Below are 22,635 nucleotides of genomic sequence, written 5' to 3' on the forward strand. Positions count from 1 at the left end.
AAAAATATCAAAACTCATTTCAAAATTTCTTTATTTTACTATTTTTATACTCCTACATTAAATGTCTTTTCAATGCCTATATTTATCAAATTTTAGCTTTTATGTCTTTTCTTGAAAAAAAATATACTTCCTCTGTCTCATTCTAATTGTGAAAATCTCCATTATTTAAGAAATTTTAGTAACTTTACTTTTATGTTCTCATATTACATTAAATGATTCACTACTTTTTAAAAAAATACTTTTAAAATACATTAATTGATGAGGGCAAAAGAAGAAAAGTGGTGTGAAAAATATTCTATAAATAGAAGTTTTCAAATAGAATGGGATAGTCAAAATAAAAAATTTGATCAATTAGAATGGGACGGAGATAGTAAATAAAAGGAACCACGTAACTAAAGCGCTCTAGTGCATTTCTGAGGTCTCGGTTTCTAATCTCAGAAGAGCCTATGGTTTAAGTCCGGTTTAAAAAATAGAAAATCTACCTATTAACCACGAACTACTAATGTAATTAGATTTTACTTCTGCTAAAAAATACACAAATAAAAGCTTCAAAATTAAAATTTGCATGTGTGAGCGGAGTGGGAGTCGGGCTCGCCCAAACGTATTGCAAACTCGGTGGCTTAGTTTGAAAACTGGAGTCACCACCTAGTTTAGATAGGAAATACCTTTTTATCGACTAGACAATCTCACGCGTCTATGGATGAGATGTCGTGTATTGGATCAAAAGATCCTGGTTCGTGGACATAATCAACTCTTATACTTGGCTTATGATCATCGATTATCAAATATATCCCAAATAGAAATATTCATCTCATCAAAGCAGAAAGTCCGAAAATAGAATACTGGAAAGTAAATGACTGAAAAATAAATAGTGCAGAAATGTAAACATGCATTACGTTTGAGACTCGCATATGACTCGATGTAGACTAGCATGATGAACAAGAAGCAAGTACTTCTAAACAAGCATCAAACTCAGGGGTTTCTAACATATCTATATTGTATATTCTAAAGATGAAATGTAAAGTCCTGTACATTATACAGTACTTTACAAGCCTAATGCATGAAGAAGTTCGAATCATAGTTAATTGCGCAGGCAGCCAAATGCACAATCCTCATGAAACATGTCCTACATGGAGATGAATTTTTCTTTTTCTGTACTCAGCACAAGTGCCAAAGATATGGATTATTTTATACACTATTTGTAATTGTTCTTTTGTGTGTGTGATTGTTTTGCTATTCAACTCTCATGTCTCATCAGAGACAAAGTTTTTTAATGCTTAGAGAAAAGGACCCCATATACAGAATTATTTTTTCTTGGATGCTTTGCTCTCGGGGAATTCAATTGGCAGGATACTATTTGTTTTTATGGATGCTTTACTCTTCGAGGAGCTCAATTTGCAGAAGCAAAAAAAAAAGGTCTCGCTAGCTTCACAGACCGTGAATTATTGCCATGGATAGTTGTGCATTTATTTCCTCACGCTATTGCATTTTATATAACCTGCTCCGTTGGAAACAAAAAAATTAAATGCTATAGCTGCCTCCTATATATCTATGAAACTAGACTGTATTGAAAAAATTTATTTCGAGGACCAAAGTATATCTTTGACCACCGTGAATTAAGGACGACCTTTCCTTTAGTGAAACCAGTGCACTCCTTTACACTTTCCATAACCCTGCCATTCAGCTATAAATTTAGTTACTATTGTTCTGCACCTCACACGACTTTGCGCATTGAGGTTGGCTTTCTTTTTGGCGATTTCATTATCTTCGCTTTTTTGTTTCCATATTTAATTTTTCTAAATTTGCCAGGTACCCACAACTTGCCGCACTGAGGTTAGTTTTTCTTTAGCTCTTTCAATTTCAATATGTTCGCATTTTATTTTCATTCTCACATTTGTTTGTTCCAGGTCTGTCCATCAACACACGCATATCTCATACAAGGTAATAAAATTTTAACATTGTCAAACAATACATATGTGCGTGCTTTGTGTTTGTAGGAAAATGTGAAAAATATTATTTATAAAAAATTAAATTGATTGTCTATCAAACAGCCTGAGAAGGGCCACAAGGAGTTTGCGTTGCCTACTGCCAGGGCCTTTTTTTTTGAAATGGTTTCTTTTAGACATGATATGAATTCCACCACTTACATTTGGCCTAATTATCTATTATTGGTATTCTGTGTTGTTATTTAAATTTTACCAAAATTGTTTACATAAAAAACATATAAACACTTTATAATATTTGCATTACAGTAGAAATTTACGATTTTGTCGATTAATTATTTATTTGTATTTGCAAGTTACACATTAAGTTACAAAATGACTTTATTATATTTGTTTACAATTATAAAATATTTTTTGTATAATACAGTTTAATAGTTTAAAACTTTTGGTAAGACATCATATTTGACTTTTGGCCTAATTATTTATTATTGGTATTCTATGTTGGTGTTTGAATTTTATCAGAAATATTTATGTAGAAGCTATGTAAACCCTACATAATACTTACATTGCAATAGAAACTTGCGTTTTTTTTTCAATCAATTATTTTTTTATTTGCAATTTACACATTAAGTTACGAAATAACTTTGTTAAATTTGTTTACAATTATAAAATGTATTTTTTGTTTATTATTATTTAATAGTTTAAAACTTTTGGTGTATAAATTTTCCTTTAGATGTGCAAAAATGATGTGTCTTTATGAGACATAACAGTTGAAAAACATTTTAAATTAAAACGATCATAAAAGAGAAAAATAATATATATGACATTCGAATTGGATTTTTTGTTACCTAGATGCCGCAACTTATCGTGACGCCTGACTACTTGCTTATGTTTACGCTATCTCAATTGCACTGTCCGCCACATTTTTACAAAGTGACTAAGCAGTCCGGAACATTCCTATGGGATCCCACAGTTGTTTTAACATTTATAGACTGTGTTATGGGTTTGACTAATGCTGAATTTCATGGGCAAAGTAATTTTTCCGAAGACGATGCCAAAGATCTGGCTGCCCAATGCGGATTTGAATTTTTACAAGACAAATTTGATGTTCAAATAAATTATTACCACACACATCGGCTGGAAACTCTAACTAAATCCATGGACACTATTCTCGAACATTGTGGTGGAGATAATATGTTATACATAGGGCTCATGGTTAAGTACAAGGCCACAAGGAAAAAATATGAAAGACTTAAATCATAATTATTGCAGTATAATATTTCCTTTGCTTTGTAGTAGTTGAAGGGCATATGGATAATCTTTATAGTTTGTTGTTTTAGCTTTATTTGGTTGTATGCGATGTTTGTGTTATATTAGTGAATTTTTTTTATTTTTTCCAGTTATCTATTATTTAAATAATTGTCAATAGTCTGGCCGGTATATACCACGACACATAGTAGCATATTAATATCAAGTGTAAAAGCAACTTCGATAATTAAATAGTGTAGTTCTACGTTATATTTAGCGTTTATTTGGAATCACTTGCAGTTTTACCAGTCTGAGCAGTTCAATCTGTATTTTTGCCAAAACCGCAGGTTTTTGCTGGATTTTGTGCACTCTGCTAAGTTATCAGATTTTGTGCACACTATTAAGTAAGCGTGCCTTTATTTTTTAGATCGCGATTGTTCTAAGTTGAACTATGTGCTGTGCAGATGTCTGTGATGTCGTTAAGTTGTGAATCCCTGTTGATTGGTGCCTTAAAAACCTTATCCATGCCAGCCCCAAATTTTGATACAGACCACACAGTGAGCGGTTGGTTTTTTTGCCGTGTGACATTCACATACAGACACTTTCGAACAAAAGATTTGGTTGATAAAGTTTTAATTGCGCGTTATGACAATGAAAAAGATGCAAGGGAAACAGCATCTAGATTGGCTCTAGAATTCTTGGAAGAGGCTTGCAGATTGCGCATTGTTGATCCCAGTTTTGCGGACCTGCGCCGAATTGAGCGTTTTTTTGGTGTTTTTGGCGAAGAATTTCTAGGTCAAAGTAAGCCTGATTATAGAGAACTTTGCGCTCTTTATGAAGCAGTGCGCAAAGAATGTGAATTGCTTGAATCAGCTATGCAGGTTACCATGCATGGCGACTGTATTGATTTTACCTTCCCGACTCTAGAATCAGTCTAGCTATTTATTTTCTTATAAAACACTTATGAACTTATGATTGGAATATTTGTATTTATTCGATTTCAGACCATGCATACCCTTTTTTGCGTGCACGTTTAATTGCATGTTGTTTTACACCTATTTATTTGGTTATATTTGTTGATGTGTTGTTTACATTATATGCTTATATATTCGGTAGATATGTTGATTCATGATTATCTGTTCACGTCGTAAACAATATTTGGCATTTACTGAAATAAACTTAACTGTATGATGTATTTACATATGAAAGTACTGTATTAAATTTGATTGTATTAAATATTGCTAAAAAATGTCTTTTAAAATTACGATTTACTCCTTTATTTAATAATATAATGTCGGTCAACTTCAGAGTTAGACTTCCTGTCGGTTTTACAGCTATGCTACGAAATAAAAAAATTGCATTATTGGTGCACAATTCTAACAAGCGGCTTGAAATCCGGGGTTCTATTCAATGTGTCGTCTGGTTCTATCAATGACTAATCAACTACAGAGATGGCTGTTGTCCACACAATTTTCTTTTCGCTTTACCATACACTCCTACAATAAATAATATAAATAACACCTTCCCTCAAATTACACAACCCACTAGCCACCATATTTTTTCTTACTATTTCATGAATTATTTTTCTAGCATGCGAAGAACATAGAAAAAGTTAACATTCAAGGTGCGCTATTTTCTTAAACTTTATTGTAAACTAAACAATTTTGTATGTTTTTCACTGCATTTTCATTTTTTTCAGGCATGAGTGCCATTATGGAGAAAATATTTAAGCAAAGACAGATGTTATTGGATGCCAAATATCAAAATTGTGACACCACTCAAACCCAAATCCGACATTTTGAAGAAGTTATCTCGCACAACTACAAATCCGTTAGGAAAAAAGGCACATAAATACTGTGTCCATAGTTACGTTACGTGATGTCATTCACGTTTTGCTGTTTAATTTGTTGACTGCAAATTGGGAGTGAAGCTTTTAGGTCCAGTCACATTCCATATATATATATATATATATATATATATATATATATATATATTCTATTATTATAAGTTATTTTTAATTATGTGACATTTATTTAATAAATAAATATGCAATGGATAAAACGTAACAAGGCCGTGCGACTACTAGCAGATTAATGATTATTAATATGATAAATTGTGTGTTGATATGTTGTTAATTAAAAAAATTATCGTTGTACTAATTCTTATCTCGGATATATATCAGTTTACAGATTAGATTTTCTTTTATTATGCCAAATGACCAAAAAAGACCAAATCTTTCATGAAAGATTCATAAAGTCCAAACCTTTCTATTGTATCCAATTTATCACGAAACGCATGATTTCGTTTCAATTTTGTTCAATTACATAATTTTTTTTCCATAGGTAAAATTATGTAGTTGGACAAAATTGAAACGAAATCAGGCGGTTCATGATAAATTGGATAAAATTAAATAAAATGGACTTTTATGAAACTTTCATGAAAGGTTTTTATTTATTTATTTACCTTTTTATTTTTAAACACAGTTCATATATATATTATAATAATTAATAATATCTGCTTGCGATTACAAAATTTGCTACCTATATATTGATATGAAATTGTTTAGCAAACAATTGTTACATTAGTTCTTATTTTTAACGCACACGAGTTTACACAACTTTTTTTTTATAAGCAAAAGTTTGTATATATATTATATAAATTGTTGCATATAATTTTCAAATTAATTAATTTTGTATTACAAATTTATGTTTTTAAAATCTACAATCTTATTGACAGAATTCCAGTAAAACACATTGATAATTTTAAAGTAGTGTTACATTCCAAATTTGTAAATAATGTCATTATTGTTTGATCTAATTTTTCTACACTAACGGTCATCTACAACGGTAATAAACGGATACTTTTTCAACCATTTATAGTAACTTTTTTTTTCAGCTTACAATTTTCATCATCTTCTCATAAATTTTTCTATTTTTCACATCACACTTTAAAATGAAATTTCTTATGGTTTTAATTATAGTTTTGATTAGTCTATATGTAATTAGCATGTTTCCGCTTTCTGAAAACGAATTTGTTTTTTTTATTTTGGTTTTTCTTATTGTTATCCCATTACTAACAATGGCACTAATTGTTGATTATGGGTTATAGTTTAATTAGTGTAATATAATGTATTTATATTGCATATGATTGCGTAATTGCAGGTGATGCCACAACGTACTTTTCGTCGCCCAAAATGATCTGCTTGGGTCTGTTATGTAATCTATTACTATTATCATCGATGCATATGCTTTAGGTTCTAAGTAGTTTGTGGAATTATAAGTGATGCGTAAAAAAATGTGTGACACCAAGTATTGATAGTTAAAGATTATATAACAATAATTGTAGTTTGCTTTGTAGTTCTTCTATTTCAAATTATGTACTATTTTGAACAATCTTAGTCTACATTAATTATTGTTTATTTTTTAATTTAATAGATTGAAACTGTATATAATGTATTAATTATTAGCTACCATTAAAAAAAGTGTTTCCCGAAGCAAAGCGAGGATTATACACTAGTAATATTTAAATGTGGATTTTATTCTAATTACATGTATAAGCCTAAACTGGATATAAAAGTGAGATTGATTTTACTAATTACCATCTTGAATACCTATACAACCAGTAATTGCAGTTTTCATTGCAATTATAAGATTTTTATGTGATTTGATTAGTTTGGAACTAAGTTAACATGATTAGGGTTGTACAAATTTCATATAACCCAACCAAACTATTGAAACAAACCCAAACTAAATTTTTTATTTTAGACATAAACCGTTGGGTTATAAGATATTTATAACCCAACTAAAATTGAATAGTCAGTTTTCGGGTTACACTTGTCTTCCATCTTAACACTAAAATCAATAAAAAAATCAAAACCTCGCCATCTTTACGCTACATTTATGAGCCCTCTTCTCTGGTAAGAATCTTTTTAATCTGGGCATTTCTTTGGTATGATGTGTGAATAAAACGTGAACAATTACCATTTTTTTATGAGCTGTTACTTCTCAAGTGTGTGCCCAATTATAAAAAAATAAATTATTTTCAGATCCTTATTTATATCACTCCGTACAATTTAATTTTTTTTTTATCTTTTCATTTAAAAAATATATTATTGTCTTCTATTTTTTGTTTGTTAATATTTTAACAATTTCGTTCATTTTTAGTGTTAGTTAACTAAGTTAAAGGACATAACTAAAAAAATTTAATTTATTTAGTCCTTAAATTTGATTTTGACATAAATATAAATACAAATTTTATTTGTATGAGATTCCGTAACTTAATAAATTCAATTTATATTTTTTACTTTTCTTACTTTTAGATTATTTTAAGGGTTAATGTCATAAAGATTCACGAACTTTACACGTTTTCTCATTTTAATCACACAGTTTAAATTTTCTCATTTTTATGCACGAACTACCATTTTTTCTCAAATTCATGCATGGTGCTGAGGTGTCACGGCTCCATTGGTGTAATTTTCTGAGGTGGAGGTCATTTTACACCAATAAATGAGTGCCACCTCAGCACCGTGCATGAATTTGAGAAAAAGTGGTAGTCCGTACATGGAAATGAGAAAATTTAAACTGCGTGATTAAGATGAAAAAACATGTAAAGTTCGTGACTTTTTTTGACATTAACCCTTATTTTAAATTTTCTTATTTTTTTAAGTATTTTTTCATTTAATTTTTGAAACTTTTCTTTGAAAACTAAACTTTAAAAAAATATTAAATTTTTAAAAGTTAAGTCGAAGTCTTTGAGTCAATAAATTTTATAATAGTGTAATTTTGATTTACATATATTAAAAATATAAATCAATTATTCAATTTGAAATGTTTTTTGAATGAATTGTCTTTTTTAAAATAAATAAAAAAATAAAATTATTGATGGAAATGAAATGATTGACCATAACTTTTTTGTTTAAAAATGAAGGGTCAGAAACTAAAATTATTATAAATATCAATGTTACAGAAAATTGTCCATTATAAAATAAATAGCCAACGTGTCTTAGTGTGAATTGTTTCTTATTGTCTGGTGGCTTATGGTCCAAACTGAGAGTAGTGATGGAAGTTTTAATTGTTAAACTGATGTGGGTTCTTAAACTGAGCAAGGAAAATTGAGTTGGATAACCCATATAATCCATGGTTATATAAAGTGATGATAATAGTATAACTCAAGTTATTTGGGTTGTAACCCAAGCTAGTTTTGCGTCTATAGAAGCTTATAACTCAGCCCAAACTGAATTTGAACACCCCTAAATATGATTATCTAATTAAGCCTATTAATGATGAATTTGGACATACATTCAAAGCAGTAAACGGTATTTACATGCTCAAACAACATTTGATATACATACAAGGTTAGAAATACTTTTAAACCTTATTTTAGAGTGTTTGGCGGTTGTCTGTCATTTGTCTATCAACACAGTCAGATTCAGGATCTGATCAAAACACGCAAGTTGTTCCTCTGGCCGATGTGAGTCTATTAGTTCAAATCTGGGTCATTTATGAGTTTAGATGAAGCAGTAATCGCTACTGAAAGTTGTTGGGCCGGGGATTGGGCTTCAAGGCCCATGATGACATGGCATACATCCATGTTGCTGATATGGCGGAGGAATACCGACTAGGACTAGTTCGGAAAATTACGAAAAATAATCCTACAACTAATTACATGACTAACAGTTTAAACGATGAGCGATTTCGAGCCCGGATGAGCCCGAAAACGCGAAAAGAAGACTGAGAATGAGGATCACACATTTGGGAGCACTAAAGAACAAGGGACTACGATACCATACGAGTGGCGGCTGCGCCAAAAGGACTGGCTGCAGTGCCACTTCACATCAGCGGCGGCGCTAGAACTCTAAGGTTCGCCAGAGTTCAATTTTCATCGGAAAACGTGCCTAAAACAACAAAAAACGCATTATAAGCTTCTAGAAATTTACATACACCAAAATAGCATGCTTAACAACAATTAAAGCATCCTAAATATGGATCTAGCAGTGAAAAATCATGGCAATTATCTCAATAACATTAAAAAGACTAATCATGCATCCTAAAGAATCATAATTGAAATAACATGCATATATGGTAGTAAATGTGTGATAAGGACTAATTAGGGTTCCATTTAATTTTGTAATAATTATATTAAATGTTTTCAAACATTTTCGTTTTGCTTAATATTTAAATATAACTGTATGAACTCACTCAAATTCATCTGACCCGTGAATTTTAAATATTTTCAAGTGTTATCGTTTTGGCACGGTAATTCGAAGTTTGAGTTCTCGGGAGTGTTTTTAATAAAATTTTGTAACTCAACTTTTAACTCTAGAACTGCAATAGTATATTTTTTATATTTTCAGTTAGTTGTGTTGTTCCTCGGGTTTGTCCGAGTGTGGTTTTAGTTTGAATAACTGTATGATGTTTGCTGATGCATGTAAGGACGTTTAGAATGACATGTTTAGTTTCCGCTTATTTATTTTATTATTTATGTCGTGCTAGATTAAGGTTGGAGTCTAGGTCTCCCCCAAGCATTGTATGTTGGTATGTTTATTTTGTTGTTTATGAGGCTTGTTATGGGTTCCGGAGCAACCATTCGCATTTCCTAGTGTTGGTTGCGATGCCGTGAAATTGGGTCGTGACACCTTAAAGGTCGAAATCTGGAATTTGAAAAAAGTGACTTATGGTCACAAAAGAGGGTGACCTTTAAGGTTGAAATTTGGAATTTTGAAATAAGTGTGACTTATGGTCACAAAATAGGGTGACCTTAATGTTGGCGCAGCAGGACACTAGGGTCCGGATAGTATATTTCAATTCAAATTTAGAATTCCAACAATCCGGATCCAGAAATTGATCATATCAATAACAAACGGATCGTCGTATCATCTAATAATTAAAGCACGCATCTAGAGAAGAATACCTATGTCGATTCTCCAACGATTCTTGTAGTCCCGATAGTACGGCGACCTCAAACTCGTCCACACGAGTATGTGTCCAATTGAATCCTCGCCTTGAAGTAATCTGCAAGAGTTTCTCTTGCCGAGCAACCCTAAGCTCAAACTCTCGCTGCAATTACGTCTTTGCTCGGATATATAAAAAACTTTCGCCAAGCTTTTCTATGATTGATGACTACTTGAACTCTTTCAAATATGCTCTCTTAAGTGTGGTGTGTTTAGAATGACCAAAGACAACCTCTATTTATAGGTAAGAGTTTGTAGGAAACTCTGACACCTCACATGCTAGGTGTCACACACCAAGCAAAGGTGTTGCCACCATTCGACACCTCACATGCTAGGTGTCACACACCAAGCATAGGTGTTGTCACCATCTGACACATCACATGCTAGGTGTCACACATCAAGCATAGGTGTTGCCACCTTCTGACACGTTGGATGCTAGGTGTCACACGCAGAGACATACATGACATCATCACGTGACATCATCGCATGACATCATCACATTGACCTGGATAAAATACAATTAGGTGCCTACTAATTTATAACTCTTACAAATTAGTCCCTAATTTATACTTGTTTTTCATCTTAGATTAATTTCCGAGATATGCTAGTATCTATATAAAATCGATCTCTCGTAAACTCAATCGGTTGCACACCCTATTGTGTGTGAATAACTAGATTCACATCTATATGGAACGAGAGTCATAAGAAACGCCTTTCTTATATTAAATAATTAATTAAATCCCATTAAATATTAATTCTCGTAGATCGTGAGTGACGTCTAGCAACATATCACGACCCCCAAATAGATAAGAATGTTTCTATGCATTCTTTATGAACCAATGTTCATAATTACCGTACACTCAAAATTCCCTTCATCTAAGATTCTGATCTCGACTAGTGTCACGGTTAAGTCAAACACTGTTTGTCTTGATCATATGACCTCATCTCAGTTCTTATTCTTGATAAATATGACTTCCACTAGAAACAACTTTCTAAGTAAGTCATATACATCTGCGCAGGTTTTATCATCCATCAAGAACAATTTGAGATAGCATAGAATCTTTTCTCCATTCCGGAGTGATAAATCCTCTATTGGTTAAACCCCTATCTCCATATACAACTAACTAGAGTGAACACATCCCGCGACCCTAGCTCATGAAAGATCTAAGGATAAGGAGTATCAAACTCTAATCACCTATATACAAGATAGTGTCATCTCAAGTCAAAGGATATATGTACAATTATGAACTAGATGACATTAAATTGACTTTGATGAAATACCATGTATAAGTCATCTAGCGTCACTTGTTAGACTCACTCAAACCCTTTGAGTGTCCACATGTTTATTATGATCCCCATCAAGTAGTATGAGGCTCACTACTTCCTATAATTAGTAACTCTTTACTTATCAGGAGAATAAACAGAGGTGACGATCTTTCCGGGATAATGCGATGCCCTTATTCGTAGGACCCCATCGATCGTGAACGGTTATTTAGATCACTTATATAATAGAATCTGTCACTCATATTCTCAACACCTTAAGAATAGATTCTATCACAATGTGATAAGGACAATATGCAATATTTAAACACTTAGTTGATGAGGCACTTAGTTCAAATAAAACATATATATCATTGCCAATGGGATTTGTTTATACAAGTATAAATACAAAATGGCCCTAGGGCACATACTACTAACACTTAAAGGTCAGAATCTGGAATTTGAAATAAGTGTGACTTATGGTCACAAAAGAGCTTAAGGTTAAAGTTTCAAATTGAAAAAGTAATTGACCCTTGCCGACTGATCAACTAAATGGACTTCACTTGAAGTCTGGATAGGTTTTAGAGAAACTTGATATTTTGAAAAGGCATTTTCGAAAAACGTTAGGTCTGACCTAAAAAAGGGGGGTAATTTTTTGAAATCAGGTTTGAAAACTGGATAAAGGTTGTTAGGTCCGGACTAAAAAATGGAATTTTTAAAAATCTAGATTTGTTTCGAAAAGCTGGATTTTAAAAACGTTTGCACATCGGATTTTGAAAATGGGCTTTGCGCCTTTATATTGATATGCCTCAAACATAAGCATTATATTGGGTATTTCCTTAGAGGATGTGACTAAGCTAAAATGCATGTGAGCTGAGTTTAAGGGTATGGTAGTAACCGGCTTAGGACCCCACAGTAAATAATACTTTTTATGGGTCTCTCCAATCATGAGTACAAGTGATTCAAGTACGAGGCTGTGAGTGATGTGACTCCGCATAAGAACCACGGGCATTGCAGTTCAACGCCATGATGTGAGATCGGCTATGAGCATCGGGGATGATAAAAAGGACTCTTAGAGAGTAAGTCAATATGTCTAGTAAATCGATGTCCATAAAAAAATTCGCAATGCAACAAGTATTGGATATGCCTAGTAAATCGATAAGATCAATAAGTCGCAAGTCCGTGATCATGTCCATAAAAAAACAGCTTAAAAACATTATTTAGTTCTGAATGTTTGAAAACAGTTTGTCAATTCCCTAGTGCAGTCGCCACTGTGAGCAAAGCGGGGGTCGGGCTCGCTTAGGCTTATGACAACCTTGTTTGTTTAGTTTGAAAATGTAGTCGTCACCTATCTTAGCTTGGAAATACCTTTTTTACCGTCTAGACAATCTCACGAGCCTATGGATGAGAGATGTCATGCATATCAAAAGATTCGAGTTCGTGAACATAACCAACTCTTGTACTTGGCTTATGATTTTTTTGATTTATCACGCATATCCCAGATAGAAATAATCATCTCATCAAAGTAGGAAGTACGGAAATAGAATACTGGAAATTAAATGACTAGAAAATAAATAGATGTAAATTAAATGACTAGAAAATAAATAACTAGAAAGATACGTGTAGATATGTAAACATGAATTACATTTAAGACTCACATATAACTCGATCTGGGCTGACATGGTGAACAAGAAGCAAGTACTCCTAAACAAGCATTTAACCCTGGGGTTTTGACACATGATAATTAAAAGTGGATTTTAGTCTAATTACATGCATAAAGCCTAAACCAAATGTAAAAATGAGATTGATTTTATATTTACAATCTTGCATGCCCAAACAACCACTAATTACAGTTTTCATGGCAGTCTTAGGATTTCTATGTGATTTGATTAGTTTGGAGCTAAATTAACATGATTGTATGAAGAAGTCTGTTAATGATGGATCTGGACATACATTCAAAGTAGTAAACATTATTTACATACCCAAACAACAGTTGATATACATACAAGGTTAGAAATACTTTTAAACCTTATTTTGGAGTATCTAGCGGTTGTTTGTCATTTTTCTGTCAAAACATTTAAATTCAAGATCTGGTCAAAACACGGGATTATGCTTCTGGTCGATACGAGTCCACCGGCTTAAATCGAGGTCGATTTAGAGTTCAGATGAAGCGAGCATCTCTACTAGAAGTTGTTGGATCGGTTATTGGGCTTTGAGGCCCATGACGACATAACATGTGCCACTGTTGCTTACTAGGACTGGTCCAAAAAATTATGAAAACAATCCTACAACTAATAACATGATTAACACTTTAAATAGGGACCAATTTTGAGCCAGGATGAGCCCGAAACGCGAAAAGAAGACCGGGGATGAGGATCGAACATTTGGGAGCACTGAAGAACAAAGGACTACGGCACCATAAGGAGTGGCGGTTGTGCCAAAAGGACTTTCAGCAGTGCCAATCCATACCTACAGCGGCATTGGAACATTCTGGCGGCGACACTAGAACTCTAAATTTCGTTCGGATTCCGTTTTCATCAAGAGATGTTCCAAAACACCAAAAAAATGCTTAATAATCTTCTAGAAAATTAACTATACCAAAATAGCATGTTTAATACGAATTAAAATATTCTAAACATGGATCTAGAGGTGAAAAAGCATGGCAATTATGGCAATAAAAAGATATTCATGCATCTTAATAAATCCGAATTGAAATAACATGCATATATGACAGTAAATATGTGATAGGAACTGAATATGGTCCTCGGAAAGTACCATTTAGAATCATGAGGTCTCTTATGGAGATCCGGACGTAGAATCCAGCTTAGATCGGTGTTGCAACAGTTTGTTCTTGATGAATTTGAGCATAATAGCTCGGTTTGATTGACTAAAAGTGGCTGAATTTGGTGTTTTAGGGATGTGTGGATTTGTGTGTGTTTTTTTATTAAGCATGTGTCCCACCCATACTAAGGTGTGTTAAGGTTGTATTTATAAAGGTATGTTAGATTAGGGGTAGAGTTATGGTTTATTAGGCGTTTAGGTTAGGTTGAAATAGTATTTTAGGTTTATTAGTTTTAATTTTCATATTAATTAGTATGCGCCATGAACAAATTGGCAAAAGGTCATTTTGGTCCATGAAAATGTCAAAAAGGGCCTTTAAGGGTGCTGTAGCTAAGTTTTTACTAATTTAGCCTGTCAAACCTATAAATTTGCAATATCCCGTAATTTTAATAGTTAAATTATGCCACGTGTCGTGATTTTTATGACCATGATTACAAAAATTAAATTTAAATTTAATCAAGGGTTTAAGTGTCTCGAGAAGTTTATGTTAATTAGGACCAGCAACTAGCAACCTATCTTGGAGCAGGATGGTCTAAGTAGTGAGACGCAACACTCACTAGAAGTCCTCCCCAGGATCATCTGTCAATGATCGAGTAGAACACTCACATATAAAATAGTCAATTACGAAAATCCGCAAGGACTAATTGATAACAGGGGTACGACCGCTTGAAACAGTTAATATCTCAATTGTACCAGCTACTGAATGAACCGGCTAAAAAAGTATTTTATAATGTATGCATATCATATTCATTGATTAGCATATGTTCCTAAAAAGGACAGACAAAGGATCACGAATCTTTAAAGCATAAATCTTTTAGACAATGGAACGAAAATTTTCAAAAACTTTTCAAAATTCAAAATTTCCTCATGCATTTTCCAGTCGCGCCAAGTGAACGTTGAAATGCGCATAAACTGCCATAGAAATGAACAGGTCCTGCCGGGACAAATAGCATAATCATAATTAATTCCAAAAAAACAAAAATATCAAAATTAATTAAAAATACAAAACAAGCAAACTATTCATCAAATCTTCTAGTTTCCCTGACCAGAAAATTAAATGGTTCAATAAAGGGGCAACATAGAGCACAAATACAAGCAGAAGAAATAGCTCCATTAGGAAAATAGAAAATAGGGTCAATTTTCACAAAATTGAGACCCACAATCACCATTACCAATAGGCGCTAGGCCTCTATCTACAAAACTTATCAACAATATCAACAGGTGAAGCATCCCGAAACTGATAGGCAGGGGACGTCAAAGTTTTTGCAACGGGCGTCAGGCCCTGATGGATACGTAGTTGACCCCCGTACATATAGTCAAACAAGCACAGCAGACAGCAGATACCAAACGGCTGTCATTAGTCAGTAGACGCAGATCCTAACTGATATGATCTTTGGAATCCGGAAAGATTGGGATTGACCTAATCCCTATTTTCCAGCATGAATCCGAATTAAACACAATCACAAGAAGATGACCTTGAGTCGATTACTTTGAGAGGATTCTATATAAATAGAACGAAGACCAAAGGTAAAACCCTAATTCATTCTCTTAAAGCTACGTCATTTATCTTTAAACCTTACAAGGTATCTGACTTAGGCATCGGAGTGTTGTCGGACGCAACGTTCGACTCATTCAAATCTGTGTTCGTGATCTCAGGTTGACAAGAGAAGATCTTAAAAGAAGATCCTACCATTCGCAGAACCATCAGGCCCCCAGTTAAGGAATCACTCTCTAGAAACAACGGGCTCCGCGCCTCCACCTTACTCCAGAATCAGAACAGGCGCCAACCTTACTTTAGAATCAGAACATGCATCAGGCCTTAGCTTCAAAAGCCGACTCCAAAAGCCAGGGGGCATTAGGTTTGCACCAGCCAGAAACCAGGGGGAATTAGGTTTGCACCATCAAGAAACCGGTGGGCATCAGGTCTCCGCCAGCCAGAAACCATGGGGCATCAGGTCTTTGCCAGCCCGAAACTAGGGGGTATCAGGTCATCGCCAGCTAGAAACCAGGGAGCATGAGGTCTCCCCCAGCCAGAAACCAGGGGGCATCAGGTCTCCCCAGCCATGAACCAGGAGGCATTAGGTCTTCTCTAGCCAGAAACCAGGGGGTATCAGGTCTCCACCAGCTAGAAACTAGGGGGTATCAGGTCTCAACCAGCTAGAAACCAAGGGGTATCAGATCTCCACCAGGCAAAAACTAGGGACATCAGGTCTCCACCAGCCAAAAGCTGGAGGGCATCAGGTCTTTGCCAACCAAAAACTGGAGGGTATCAAGTCTTTGCCAACTAGAAGTTAAGGGACATAAGTCTCTCGCAACTCAAATACCAGAACTACAAGCTTCTAGGTACAAACACCAAAAAAGCTAGGCTGAATATAGTAGAAAACAAAGAACCATGCTATTTCTCGTACAAACAGGGTATCCGGAATACCAAACATACAAAAGAGTGTACTAACATACACAATCATCGTCAAAAATAAAGCAAGTATTCAAAATGTAAAATGAGTTCAAAGATATTTGTCTACTCTTAGAGTCACAATCCTGCACCAGGGTCTCAGAATCTCTATAATATCTTCCGAAAAGCATATCATCAGCATCGCGCCCAGCCTTCGCACCATTAGAAGAAGAGGCAAAATCTCCACGACCCCACGGATGCTAGGTCCTCGACCACCACGGGCTCTGAGGCCACGACCGCCGACACGGAAGTCGCCACCAACACCGCCAGGGAATTTAGGAGGAATATCAGCCTCACTACCAGCGGGACCAAGCTCAGCCCGACGCAGTTGATCCCCTAAATCATCAATACGGAATTGCGGAAGAAACTAGAGAGCAGTCAGGGCTATAATTGCAAACATGCATACATGCATACACGATAGAATAAATCTTAGGCATATTGCATGTTTACAATCATCTATGTAGAGACAACACATAGTCGATCCCGCCAGTAATAAGTCGCATTAGCGAACTGAATGACCTAAGACACCAGTAATTGAAAACCAGAAAAGGATGCTCAGTCCAAGGAGGCAAACAAATCCTCAATACAAACATAAGCACAAGCACAAGAAAAAACTCACATGAGTATAGTCAGTAGGCGTAAAGGAATGTGTCAGATAGCAAAGAGGGACAGAATCGTGTATGGGCCCATGCACATCATTGTAACGGGCAGACCTTTCCAACATCTGACTCAAAGAACCAGAAACCATGCCATTAGAAGCATTCCACTCACTAGCATGGACTCGTGTCACGACCCAATTTCATTGATCGCGACCGGCGCTAGGGTATGGGTATTGTCGTACCAAAACCTGTAGCAAGCCTCGCAGATAAACATTCAAACATATAAACCTGCATAAAAACACTGTTCGGGGGCAACCGATACTCCAACCTAAGTCTAACAGTTCATATAACAATTGTAACAACTTAAATATCAAAAGTGCTTGGCTCAAACCCGAGAAATCAACCGCATGCTTATATAAATAATATCAATGAAATCTCAAGTATAACATGCTAATGGTATAATAAAACAATCGGACCAATCCGACAAATCATATTATAATAATAATCATAAACGACAACTAGTTCTACTACGGTCTAAGAGTTTTAAACAGTTGACTAGTTTTATTTAAAACAACTGAACCTCCGAGGAAATCAAGGAAAACAGATTTCGACCCAAAGCTCTCAAATAATAATGTTGGAAAAATTGGGAAAACAACAGGGTCAGATATACTGAGATGAGTTCATAATGCTATTCACATTTATTAAGATTAAAACCTGAAATCCTTTTATACTAATATATACTTGATTATGGAATACAGTATTGAAATGACATCCCAACATATAAACCAAAGTAGATGGGAACAAATCCTCATCAATCCCAAAGTAGGCCAGACATTGGTCAGCCAATCCCAAAGTACTTACCGGTGCACACAGTCTCGATACAAGCCTATCGAGTAGCTCGTTCCAATCCAGATCCATAATCATTAAAACAGTTCGTAAACAGCTGTAATACTAAAATAATTTACGGTACTTAATAAAGCGGTAAATAACACTACAAACTCACCGCTTGCGTATCCACGTGACAATCTTGGCAAGCAAGTTAACCCTGTGCAGACTCCGAAGCACGAGCAGACGACGGGTCTAAGAACAAGGTACAAGTTAAAAACCATACAACTCCTAACTCTAAGAATACTATACACCACATAGGACTAGCATCTCGAACACAACCAAAGTACAAGCCAAAGAATCCAAACAAACCATATCAAACAACTTAAACAAGTTAAGCTTAGATTAGTTCTTACTTTTGAAATCAATCCAAAGTTGTTAAATACTTAAATAACCATTTTTAAACGCTTAGCATTCCCAAAGTGGTGTGTTAAACATAAACCACATTTTTAGGTTTAACACAACATGCCGGGCGACCCAATCTAACCCAACCCAAGTATAAGCCAAGTGTAACCCAAAGTAATAATCTTTTAATTCAAAACCAAATTTTAATTGGAAATAGAGAATCCAATTTAAGCTTAACAAACTCACGTTAGTCAGTAGCAACACATGCTAAAAAATTTGCCAACACTTGGCAAACTTCACCCAAAGTCTATGCAACTTAAATAAATCACTTTAGATAAAATCACGAAGGATTTAAATACATTTAAACATTTAATTCCAGATCTGAAATAACAACTCAATTAGTCATAAACCTTAGCCAAAATCCAACATAACTTATATACTATTTTAACCATCGATTTCCAACAAACTAAGGCAATTATGACATAATTAAATCTACTAAGATAGTTCTAAAACATACATATGCAACCACTTAACAACCTAAGTATACAATCCAATTAGTCCGTCCAAACCATAGCAAAGCAATTACATAAGCCAATGATTAAAATCACCAAAACAATGAATACCCAAAGTCTTATCTTAATTGTTTAAAATCAGCCCTTTAATAATATTTCCCGCCACCTTTGTAATTTCAAAAACAGCGGACTGAACCTAACAAGTCGCAATTTGACATTACAATTGATATAACCAAAGTTTCCAATTCACCCAATGTATGATTAATATCTAACAACCTATTATCATATCTTACAAGAATTTCCAGCTTTTTAATTAAACACAAAAACAAAATTACAATTCAAAACACCAACCAATTGATCAATCCTTCAATTAGCTCAACCAAACCAATCTACCCAAAGTACAAGTGACATGAACAAGCTAATTACAATACCAACCAATATTTCCAGATTCTAATACATATTAAAATCAGAAAACAAATCTACCACAAATAAGGTATTCAAGTAATTCAACAATCTCACAATCTTAACATAACAAAATAGGCTAAGGAATGATAGGAAGTGATTTTCAGAGAGTAGCAGTCGTTTTAGGGTTTTTGAAAAAATGTAAAACGAACTAAGGTCGAATAAGGGGTCTTTAAATAGAAAAACAGCAAACTGAACAATGTCGTGTAGCGCCCGCTACACACATGTCGCGCCCGCGACTCAGGAGCATCGCGCCCGCGAAAACCTTTTGGATCCGAAAAATAATTAAATTTTAAATATGAGCTCGAGACCGCTCCAAACCCCGAGGTCACACTAGACATCTAAAAACATATATTAAATGGTTTGGAACTCAAAAACCACAATTCCAAGTGGTCGAACCACTCTAACGAACCCCAAAGTGAACGATAAGCTCAACGGAACTAGTCGGAAAAATACCGGGTGTTACATTCTCGCCAACTTAAAAACAAAATCGTCCTCGATTTTAACACCAAGCAAACAAAGCACGAAACACATATAATCGCATAAAACAACCAATGTAAAACACAAAGCATAAACTCGAGTGTAGACACCTATTTTTCGGACAAGTAAAAAGTGAGTAGGAACTGAAGCGTCCATTGATGATTTCCAGAGAAATCCGTCCGGGTGACGAGCTTTCGATTTGCTTGCTGGAATCTAAGCAGGCGTAATCTGTGCACAGTTGCAAACTTGGAGGATTAAAACGCAATTAGGCGTGAATAGCCCATAAAAATCCAAAGAAATTGTAATCTAAGTCTAGAAATTGGACTAATTGCCATATCTTAGAAGTTTATGGGCCAATTTGCAAGTTTTACGGACTGGAATTGGCTATGACCAAACCCATAGGACTTTAGTATCCTTTTTGACACTTTTAGGCACCAAAATAGACTTTTAGCACCTTTTTACTTAGTTAGCAAGTCCAAATCCGAAAATTAAAAGGACAAATTAAATAAATAGAGTTTAAAGCTAATCTTATCACCTAATGACTTATCACTTAACAGTTTAAACCCTAGAAGACTCTAATCAAACCTTAGGTCACCCCTAATCACTATAAATACAGTCTTAAGCCAGCCTGGCTAATGGTGTCACACAAACCCTAAAAATAGACAGTAGAATTCGGCCACCACACACACACACACTAAAATCCAATCCTGAAAACACTAAATACGTGTTAATTCTTCAAGAACGCAACATCCGCACGGATTCAAAGCTGGATTCCGCATCCACTTCGCCAACAAATGAGCTAAGGACTCAGAACGGTACTTCTGAGTACCCTCTTTTATCACTTTTGTTATGTCATATTCATACTTGTTGAATTTGTATGCTTAGGTTGTATGTTTAGATTACTTGCTAATTTTGCCATTAAAATAGCTATAATAAACCAATTCGATGTTTTCAATAATTGCCATAAAATTCGATGATAGACATGTTAAATTGCTGTAATTAATCATGTTTAAGCTCAAATACATAAATCCAGTTAATTTAGAGCTCTTAGAATGCATGTTTTTAGGAGATCTTAGCTAGTTTTGACATGAAAACTTTAAAAAACGAGTTGCTGCCCAGAAAAATAAATTTGTCTAGATGAGCTCTAAACACTCCGATTATGTGTATTTTGGATTCCTTGTTTGATTTTATGCTGTTTTGACTACTTTTTCATGAACAACGGAGCTAAAACGAGTGAGAACAAAGAAAAAGAAAACGACCCCTGAAATTACCGACGAACCGCCGCCGCCGCCACTGAAGCCGACGGCGCCGCCGGGAAAAAGTGGTTGCGCCGCCACAATGAACTGCTGGCGCCGCCAGGTTAAACTGGCGCCGTGTTCATAGTTCCTCAGCTCCCCAGATTCGCTCCCAGATCTTTCCAGACGCGATCCGAACTTCAAAACGTGTTTCCGGGCTCATCCGGACTCCAAATCTGGCCCAGTTTGAACCCAGGCGTAGCTAATTTAGTGTAGTTTAATATTCTGTAATGTAATGGGTCAAACCTGATGTAAAACGGACTCATAAGTCCAGATATGTAACATAGTGTATTAACCGGGCCCGCGAGCCCGAGGCCCAGCAAACCAACAACTTCCAGAGCCGGTTACGGGCTAACCCAAACTCGGAATCGACTTCGGATCAAACCAGTAGAATCGGATCGATGAGACACACAACTCCCATGATCTGACCGAAAGCCCATTCTAACAAGACCGATGGTCAAAACCTGCGCGAGTGCTAGACACTTAAAGTCAACGAGGTTTAAAAGTATCTCTAACCTTGTATGTATATCCAACTGCCTCTGAGCATGCCAGCAATGTTTACTGCTTTCCAAAAACATCCAAATCTAATAATAAACCGGTTAAAGGATTAATCACTTAAAATTGGCCCATTAATGCAATTCCAGCCCATCCCTTAGACATCGTAGGACTAATACGAAAATGTAGTAACGGTTGTATAGGTTTTTCAAGACTCACCTAATAAAATCAATCAATCACATTTATACATCTGGTTTTAGGCTTTGTGCATGTAAAATATCCAGATCAGCCAGACTTATGACTATTTGCTAGAAACCTCTAAGGTTAGATGTATGCTTTGGAGTACATGCTACTTGCCTCAAATGTCAGTCCAGATCGAGTCATATGCGCGTCAAACGTGTTTACTGCTTTCATACTTGTTTATTTATAGCTTTCATATCCTGTGAACTGCATATACTGTTGAGATGAGATATAATACGAATATGTCCAGAAAATAAAGCCGGTAACAGATAAGCCAAGAACAAGAGTCTCGGGGAGGTCCACGAACCCTAGTCTTTGGTCCGATGCACGATAGTCTTACCGGAGGCGAGTAAGGCTATCTAGTCGGTTAAAAGGCATTTCCCAAATGAACTAGGTGGCGACTCCATTTTTCAAACCATTTCCAGATCGAGAAGTCAGCCATAAGCCTTGGGCGAGCAGCCCCCAAACCCCGCTCCGCTCATAGTGGCGACTCCATTGGGGATTAAAATTAACTGTTTTTAAAACATAAACATAAAAATGTTTTCACAATTGTTTTCCAAAACGGTTGCCATGGACCTAAACCGCACGATTTGCGCCTTACTAATCACCAGCTTTATTTTCCAGACATA

The 22,635-nt window shown here is 35.0% G+C and overlaps 1 long non-coding RNA gene across 1 annotated transcript; it reads left to right on the plus strand.

Annotated features, from left to right (window-relative positions):
• The first annotated feature begins 4,737 nt into the window (after positions 1-4,737).
• On the plus strand, positions 4,738-5,389 carry LOC130015467 (uncharacterized). Its single transcript, XR_008790681.1, has 2 exons — positions 4,738-4,815; positions 4,891-5,389. It is a non-coding gene; the product is annotated as an uncharacterized LOC130015467 (long non-coding RNA).
• The last annotated feature ends 17,246 nt before the right edge of the window (positions 5,390-22,635 follow it).

The sequence above is a fragment of the Mercurialis annua genome, linkage group LG5 (assembly GCF_937616625.2).
Source record: "Mercurialis annua linkage group LG5, ddMerAnnu1.2, whole genome shotgun sequence".
Classification (NCBI taxonomy): Eukaryota; Viridiplantae; Streptophyta; class Magnoliopsida; order Malpighiales; family Euphorbiaceae; genus Mercurialis; species Mercurialis annua.